The 8254-nt window shown below is 35.6% G+C and overlaps 1 non-coding gene across 1 annotated transcript; it reads left to right on the top strand.

Annotated features, from left to right (window-relative positions):
- Positions 1–693: 693 nt before the first annotated feature.
- Positions 694–795, top strand: LOC138159235 (U6 spliceosomal RNA). Its single transcript, XR_011167837.1, has one exon. It is a non-coding gene; the product is annotated as a U6 spliceosomal RNA (small nuclear RNA).
- Positions 796–8254: the final 7459 nt, after the last annotated feature.

Here is an 8254-nt window from a genome sequence, read left to right as displayed (position 1 = left end):
AAGTGAAAGAGTAGTGATAATAGAAGGGATGGTATGCTGGAGAAGATGGAATGGGAGGGGTCACTTGGGCACAAAGAGGGATTAGTGTTGGCAAGAGAAAGGCAACCTCTTCATGTGAGAAGGGTGAAGGATAAGACAGTGGGAAAAGTACCTGAAATGAGATCAAGATGAAGAAAAGGAGCAAATGAATTCATTTTTTTTTCAGTGAAATAGGAGGTAAGATTCTCACCTGAGGGGAAAAGGGAGCAACGGGAGATGGGGACCTATGGGAGTTTTGAAGAGTTTAGAATAGTTATGGTGAGTGGGCTAGTGAGTCAATTAGAAATGAGTAAAATGATTCCCTTGCCATAGTGAGGGCCCATTTTTTATTTTATTATGTAGCATAAATTTGTAGTGGATCCAGTAACCCAGTTTTGTGATTTTCTCTAACTTCCTTTAGCAGCACATAAATAAGAGCTAAGGCAACAGAGAGTGAAAATAATCTAATACTGAGGGTTAACAAGACGAGATCACCAGTAAGATAAAGGGGCAAGAGACTCTAGAGAAGATGACAGTGTAGAGTTGAACTGGTTCACCAGGACATCAAGATGGAGAAAAGAGGCAAGTATAGCCAGTACAGACTTGAAAAGAACTGAAGGAAGTCAAAAGATTGGAGGTAACAGTGAGAACAAAGCAAGATCTCATGTTACATGCTTGCTTTGGCAGCACATACACTAAAATTGGAATGATACAGAGAAGATTAGCATGGCCTCTGTGCAAGAATGACATGTAAATTCATAAATGTTCCACATTTTAAAAACTGTTTTTTACATGCAACCGGGAAATAAGACATACTGGCAATGGGGTATAGACATCCATCTTACCCTACAAGAAAGTAAGGAGGGGGAATTAGGGGGGATATAAGAGAGGGCAGATTGGGGGAAGGGGTATTCAGTATGCTTGCCATCTTGAGGTGTAGAGGAGAGATGGAAAGAAAATCTGTAACTCAAAATCTTTGGGAAATGAATGCTGAAAACTAAAAATAAAGTATAAAAAAGATTTGAGGTTACTAGGCAAGAGGTGGATTGAAAATGAATTGTGATCAGATAAGGTAAGTGAATTTCAAATGTCCATGAATATGGAAGAGTATTTGTCAGTGATGGCAAGATCAAGGGTATACCCATCTTGGTATATAGCTGAGATGATATGGAGGAGTTGGTCATAGAAAATGAGTAGTTAACTGGGAAGTTAGAGTGTTTGAGGTAATATCAGTATGCTTGTTTAAAGTCCATCAGTTATGAGGGCAGAAGTTGAGGAGGAAAGACTGAAAGGCAGACACTTAACTCATTGAAAAAAAGAAGGGACATACTAAATGGTGAGGGAGAAGGAAAAAGGAGAAGGAACTGGAAATAGGGAGCAAGGAGCATTCCAATTCCCCTATCTTAACCAGTGAATGTGAAAAGGGGGCAGAGGAATGAGTAAAAGTAGATACCCTGAAAAAGGCAGTCAGGGAGATTGCATCATCAGGAGAGGGTCAGGTATCAGTGAAAGCCAGAAAATGGAATATATTTAAGGTGAAAGCAAGTTTGTTACCTATGAAGCAGTCATCCAGCCAGCACAACGCAAGAGGCACAAGGAGAGCTTTGTAGTGGGACACTGAAGGGGATAGAAATAAGAGAATAGGCAATGAGGGACAGAGAAAGGTGATTGAATAATGACAGCAGAATGTCAGGGTGCAGAATCACTGGGATGAGAAGGGTGAGATTGGGTAGGAGTTCATTAATCATTGAGCAATGGGTTCAGATAGGTTACCAATATTCCTTGAAGTTTGATGGGGGGGGGGGGCAGGGAGAGCGAGGGTTGTTGCTTTTACACTTTCCACTGTAACACATTGCCTGCCTTTCCTCTCTCCTTTTATCAACTTTTTTTTTTCATCTTCCCTCGAATTTACTCCTACCCCTAAAATATTTGGCCATTTTGAAGAGTCTCCTGCTTATTAACAGGACTCGAATACACAGGCTTCATACCCAATAATAGAAAATAGGAGTCATTTCACCTTAGTCAGTCTCAGCTAGACTGTAGTACTGCTGGGAAAGGCAACAACCCTGTCTTCCTTCCAGCCAGCTGCTCCAACTTTCTCGGTCTTGGCTAGCCTTCCAGGTACAAATTCAGCCAAGCCATATTCAGAACTCTGCTGTGGTCCAGCTTCTTCCTCCCTTCCCTCCCCCCAGGGACCAATAACAAATCACTTCTCATTCTCCATGCTGGAGTTTTCCCTTCAAAAACAACAATAATAAAATCCACAGATAAGAAGATTCTCACTGCCCCTCCCCCCCCCCACTTTATTACAGCAACATAGGGACAAAGGATTAGGCAGAGAGCACCCATATAATAACTGAAAAGACAGACTCTTGTCTCAAGACCCACTAGCAGACCTATTACTTCTCAAACAGTCTGTGTTTTCTCTTTAAAATGGATGTAATTTTAAAATGTTTTTATCTAGATGAACTTGTAGGATTTGTCCACTATCTCTTGTGTGTGTGAAAAAATGAAAGAAAAATCAGAAGACTTCAAAATAACATTAGGTCATTTCAATAGCTCTAGCCCTTCCTGAAGAAAAGTTGCAAAGGGGAGAAATCCCAGAAAGGATGATATCAAAATATAAATTATTTCCAACAACATCTTCCAACACTATCATTTTCTGCAGTATGTCCTGTCATTTATAACACTGCTTATGTTAGGATCACCACCGTGGAAGAGTACATTTTCATTATGAAAAGGGGGAAAACGGTATATGTTCTTCCAGGGAGAAGAAAAGCTCAATCTCATATTTGAAATTGAATTTTCTCATTCCAGCTGTTGTCCTAGGTTTTGAACCCTACAAACAATGTGTGTGGCTTATCTTTTTGCATTTTGTCAAACCATTTTAGGATGCCAGCAACTTCCAAAGGAATCACCTTGAAACCTCCTCCCTGGTAAGGAATGACCATTATCTTTCATGTTTCCCCCCCAAATACAAGTATCCTTGAAAATATAAGACATTAGGGTTGCCCTATTTTATTACCTCTTCAAGAAAACCCTATCTTACCACTCAATATGGTGGCCAACAAAATGGTGAGTATCTGGTGTGAAGTCTTAGGACAGTTATTGCTATCTTAAAAGTCCAACTTTCCATTTATATGTTAACCTATTCTACAGGTACCTAAACTCCCTGTTTGCCTAGTTTACTGCAGCAATAGAGGGATCTGACAACTTCAAGGATTTTTTTTTTTAACAGTAACCTCTAAACCCCTTTCTGAGATAGGACAGCACATGAGATTTTATTTAGCTTGTGTTCATCCTTTTACTTGGTTCATTGACTCTGGATATAGTATTTCACATTTGTCTACATTAAACTGCCTTGCTCACTAGCCAGTGGAATCATTAGCAATCATTGAACCCCTACATGTCCCAATTCATTTTTTCTCTGTATTAGCTGTATTTTCTCCTATATTCTATACTTCTTTGATGCATTCTTAGGGTACAGATAACTTTAATCCCCATGCTTGGGGAGGAGGGCATAATGTCACAATGAGAGGGGATTTATTCTGCCAACTCGCATTTAGCATTTTTTTTTAAGTGCAGAGGTTTACTGATTATGTATCTCAAGGAGGTCAAAGACAGAAGAAATGTCCTTACTCCATTTTCTATTTGCATTTCTGCTTGTTCTCAACTTCATGAAACAAGATTCCTTTATGTGGGATGCCCCTACCTTTACCAGATTTCTTTTGTATGTTTAGATTGTAAGCTCCTTGAGGGCAGGGTATGTCTTTCATTATTTTTTGTACCCCCAGCACTTAGCACGGTCCCTTGCACATACACAGCTTAACAGATGTTTATTGAGTTGAATATGTATTAAAATATTTATAGTGCCATTTTTTTGGAATTAGAAAAAAACAACAACCCCCAAATCTAGAAACAATGGATATATAACCGTTGAGTGATCAAAGATCAATATGCTACATAAATATTGCAGAGGAAGCATGGAATAGTGAATATAGAAGCTCCTTGCCAGTCACAAAGATCTGGGTTCTGATCTTATCTCAAAAACAAACTGACATGTGATCTAAGGCAGATTATTTAAGCCTTCTATTTCAAACTTTCTCTTCCACCCTCAAGCTTCCCATACTTTCCCCAAGTAAGAACCCTGCCTCTTAATTTACCAAGAAAATTGAGATAATTTGACATGAGATCCCACTCTGTCTCTCTTCATTTCAAAATCTGCTTACATCATCTTCAATTCTTTCCTCCTTTACCCCAGATTCTGACAAAGGAGTGGCCCTTCTCCTTGCCTAGACCAAATATTTCTACATGAGCCCTTGATCCCATCCCCTCCTGTCTTCTCTTAAAGATCGCAATCTCTATAATCCCATCTTTTTTTTTAATTTTTAACTTCTCACTATCTATTGACTCCTTTCCTTTGGCCTTCAAACATGCCCAAGTCTCCTCCTTTCTTAAAAAAAAAATTAAAACAGCAACAAACAAACAAAAACTTCACTAGACCCTATCACCTCTTAGCTGATTATATTTTATTTACATCTTTTTCTACTTTTCTCTTTAAAAAAGCTATCTGTGTTCACTGTATCCACTTCCTGTCTTCTCACTTGCTCTTCAAATCTTTGCAAACTGTCTTTCATTGTCATTGCTCAACTCGAACTGCTCTAAGCCAAACTTGCTAATGATCTCTCAATTATAAAATTGGACAGCCTTCTATGGATCCTCAAAACTTATTTTTTTTTACCTGTCTGCCGCATTTTATACTGCTAAACAACCTCTCCTCCTTGATACTCTTTCCTCCCTAGGTTTTCATAATGTAACTCTCTCCTGGTTTGCCTCCTACCTGTTCAGTGATTCCTGCTGCCTCTCCTTTGCTTGCTCATCATACACATGACACTTCTTACCTATGGATGTTCCCTAAGGTGCTCTCTTTGGCTAACTCCTTCCTCTCTTCTACACACTTGGTAACATCACCATTTTCTATGTGTTTAACTATCACCTCTATGTAAGAGATTTGTGAATCTATATATTTAACCCCAAAATCTCTCCTAAACTCCATTACCAATTGCCTATTGGATGCTTCAAAGTGGTTGTTATTAAACTTTTTTGTTTTTATTTGTTATTATTAACTTATTAAATTTAACACATGCAAAACTGAAATCATTACCTTCCCTCATGTCCCAACATTTCCTCTTCTGAACTTCCCTAAGTCTATCAAACACCGTCATTTCAGATAATCATATGATTCTTCATGTCATTCTTCCTCAATTCACATATTCAACCAGGTGGCAAATTTTGTCATTTATATCTCCATAATATCTCTCATTTATGATCCTTTCTTTGTATTCATATGGTTGTTATGTGTCTTGATAGGTAGATTTCCAAATATTGTGCGCTTTGTATTTTTATTTTAAATGAAATTTGTTTTACTGATGGGCTTTTTTGTTAATATGTAGAAATGCTTATGATTTAGGTGGCCTTATTTTAAATTCTAGGATTTTGTTAATGTTACTACTTGCTTCAATTAATTTTGTTTGTGCCTCTCTAGGCTTCTCTATGGAAGACATAACACCATCTGCAAAAAACTATCATTGTTTTTCTTCTGTGCCTGTATTCCCTCAATTTCTTTTTCTTTTTCTATTGCTGTAGCTAACAGTTCTATCACTATATCAAATGATAGCAGCCATATTGGACATCTTCCCTTTACTTTTGATCTTATTGGAAAAGTATCTAGTTTGTCTCCATTAAATAGAATTATGGTTCATTCTTTTAGATAAATACTATCTATCATACTAGTGCTGTGTTTTTTTATTAAAATTTTTTGAATATTTTATTTTTCCCAATTACAATGTTAAAGCAATTTATATATATTTTAAGTTCCAATTTGGGTGTTGTGGTTTTTCAATAACTTTCTGCATCTATTAATATAATCATACAGTTTTTGTTCTTATTCAAATGATCTATTATTTCATAGATTTTCTAATAACAAACCAACTTTGCATGAATAGTATAAATCCAATTGTTCATAGCATGCAATATTTTATATGTTTCTGTGGACTCTGAAAATATTTTATTTAACTTTTTTGTTTCAATGTTCATTGAAAATATTGGTCAATAGTTTTCATTCTTCATTTTGTCTCTCTGTAAGTTAGCTAGCACATATTTTTATGATAGAAAATATTCTGGAAGAACATTTTTCCTATGCTTTGCAAATGGTTTATGAAATACTAGAATTAATTATTTTTTAATGTTTTATAGAATTCACTTCTAAATCCATCTGGTTCTCTTTTTTTTTCCTTTGAAATTTCACTTGACTTCTTCACTTCCTTTTACTGATATTTAGTTATTTATATCCTCATTCTCATCTTCTTAATCTGGCTATTTTGTATTTTTATGAACATTCATTGATTTAATTTGTCAGTTTTAGTGGCATACAGTTATACAAAATATTTTCTAAAAATTTCATTTGTTTTTTCTTAGTTTCTTGAGAATCCATTTTCATTTCTGACATAAATATTTTGATTTTCCTTTTAAAAATATCATTTAGGTGATAGCTGATTATGTTATTTTAAAAATAGACTCTAGTTTCATTTTATTTTTTGCTTTAGTAATTTAGTAATCACTTCTTTGATTTTAAAATGTCTGTTTTTGTGGTTACTTGGGGCCTTTTAATTTGTTATTTTCCTTATATTTTTACTTGCTTGCCAAGTTTGCTCTGCACCAAAATATATTATTGATATATTTCATTTTATTTTTACAATGCAAACATTTCTTCCATTATCCTTTTCACTCCCCCCTCCCAGAAAGCTATCACATATAACAAAGGATATTTTTAAAAGAAAATAGAAAGAGGATGAGGAGATAAAAATCATCAAAACCAGTCAACATATCAAAAAAATCTGAAAGTATTTTAAATGTTCCACCCCCATGACCCTATCACCTCTGTAAAGTGATGAAGTGAAGGCACATTCTTTCTTTGGCTTATTTTGTAAAGCTAGCAAATCAATTTAGACGAATATTTATGAAAATGGATTAGTAGTAGATTCCTAGATTAATAGGATGGTAATTTTGTAACATTCATTTTTTTTGGTTGCTATTCTTTCCATTTACATTGTAGTAATCATTGTAAATAGTGTTTCTTGGCTCTTACTTCACTTGGCATCACTTCATTTAAGTTTTTCATTATTTCTCTGTATTCATCATATTCATCATTTTTATGACACAATAATATAACATATTTACATTTGATATATAATATATCTACTTTACTTCTCTATGCTTTTACGTAAACCATTTCCCATGTCAAACATTCATTCCCATTGTCTCCACCTGATAAAACCTTTCTCTTCCTTTAAAACCCAAGTCAGATGCCATCCTCCACAAAACTTTGATCTTCCCTTTTGAAAACAAAATCTTCCTTCTCAAAAATCTCATAGCATTTTTTTCAGACCATCCCTTTGTGCTTATCGGCAGGCGTGAGTTGCAAAGAGCAGGATCATTTTAGAGATTTTGTATACTGATCCTGCATCTTAGAGGGGACCAAAGACATTTTTAATGACTTTCTTTTAAGAATAGATAATCCTTAGACTAGACTGAGTACTCAATTTGTTTTGAGCTTTCAAAGATTTTTTTTTTCTCAAGCTTTTGGACACCACAGAAGGAGGTAGAGAGGCTAGAGAAAGATGCAAAGGATGAGCACATGGACAAGAACTAGGGAGACACGATGAATTGGAGACAGACACAGGAATATATTCATTGAAATCAAACACAGACTAATGTACCTAACAGAAAAACAGCAGCTGTGCTTTCCATCTCACAATAATTTGGGGAGCCTCTAGCCATGTACTTATTCTTCTAACAAGGCAACAGAGAAATCTGAGATACATAAATCTGATAGGACTAATTGCCTAACCTTGAGCAAGGAGTTTTGCTTCTCTGGGCCTCAGTTTCCTTATCTGTAAAACAATCTCAAGGGAATAAGTATTTCCAAAATTGTATCCTACGGGAACCTGGAGCACTTAAAATCAGTCCAAAGAAAATTCAAATCAAATTCAGTAGATTTAATAAATACCTACTGTGCTTAGAGCAGTTGGAGAGATTCAGAATTTAGTTAACATCCTTTCCCCATCCTGATAGTGTTTACAGTCTAATTGGGAGGATAAGACATATGTCTATCATATTCAATATAACATAAGTACATTAGAGAGATGCAAACCAAAACATTCAAAAACTCTGTACA

Source organism: Petaurus breviceps, unplaced genomic scaffold (assembly GCF_028583685.1).
Source record: "Petaurus breviceps papuanus isolate PSGF00001 unplaced genomic scaffold, PetGlider_PUasm1.0 175, whole genome shotgun sequence".
NCBI classification, from domain to species: Eukaryota; Metazoa; Chordata; class Mammalia; order Diprotodontia; family Petauridae; genus Petaurus; species Petaurus breviceps.
This window is presented reverse-complemented; position numbering and strand designations above follow the sequence as displayed.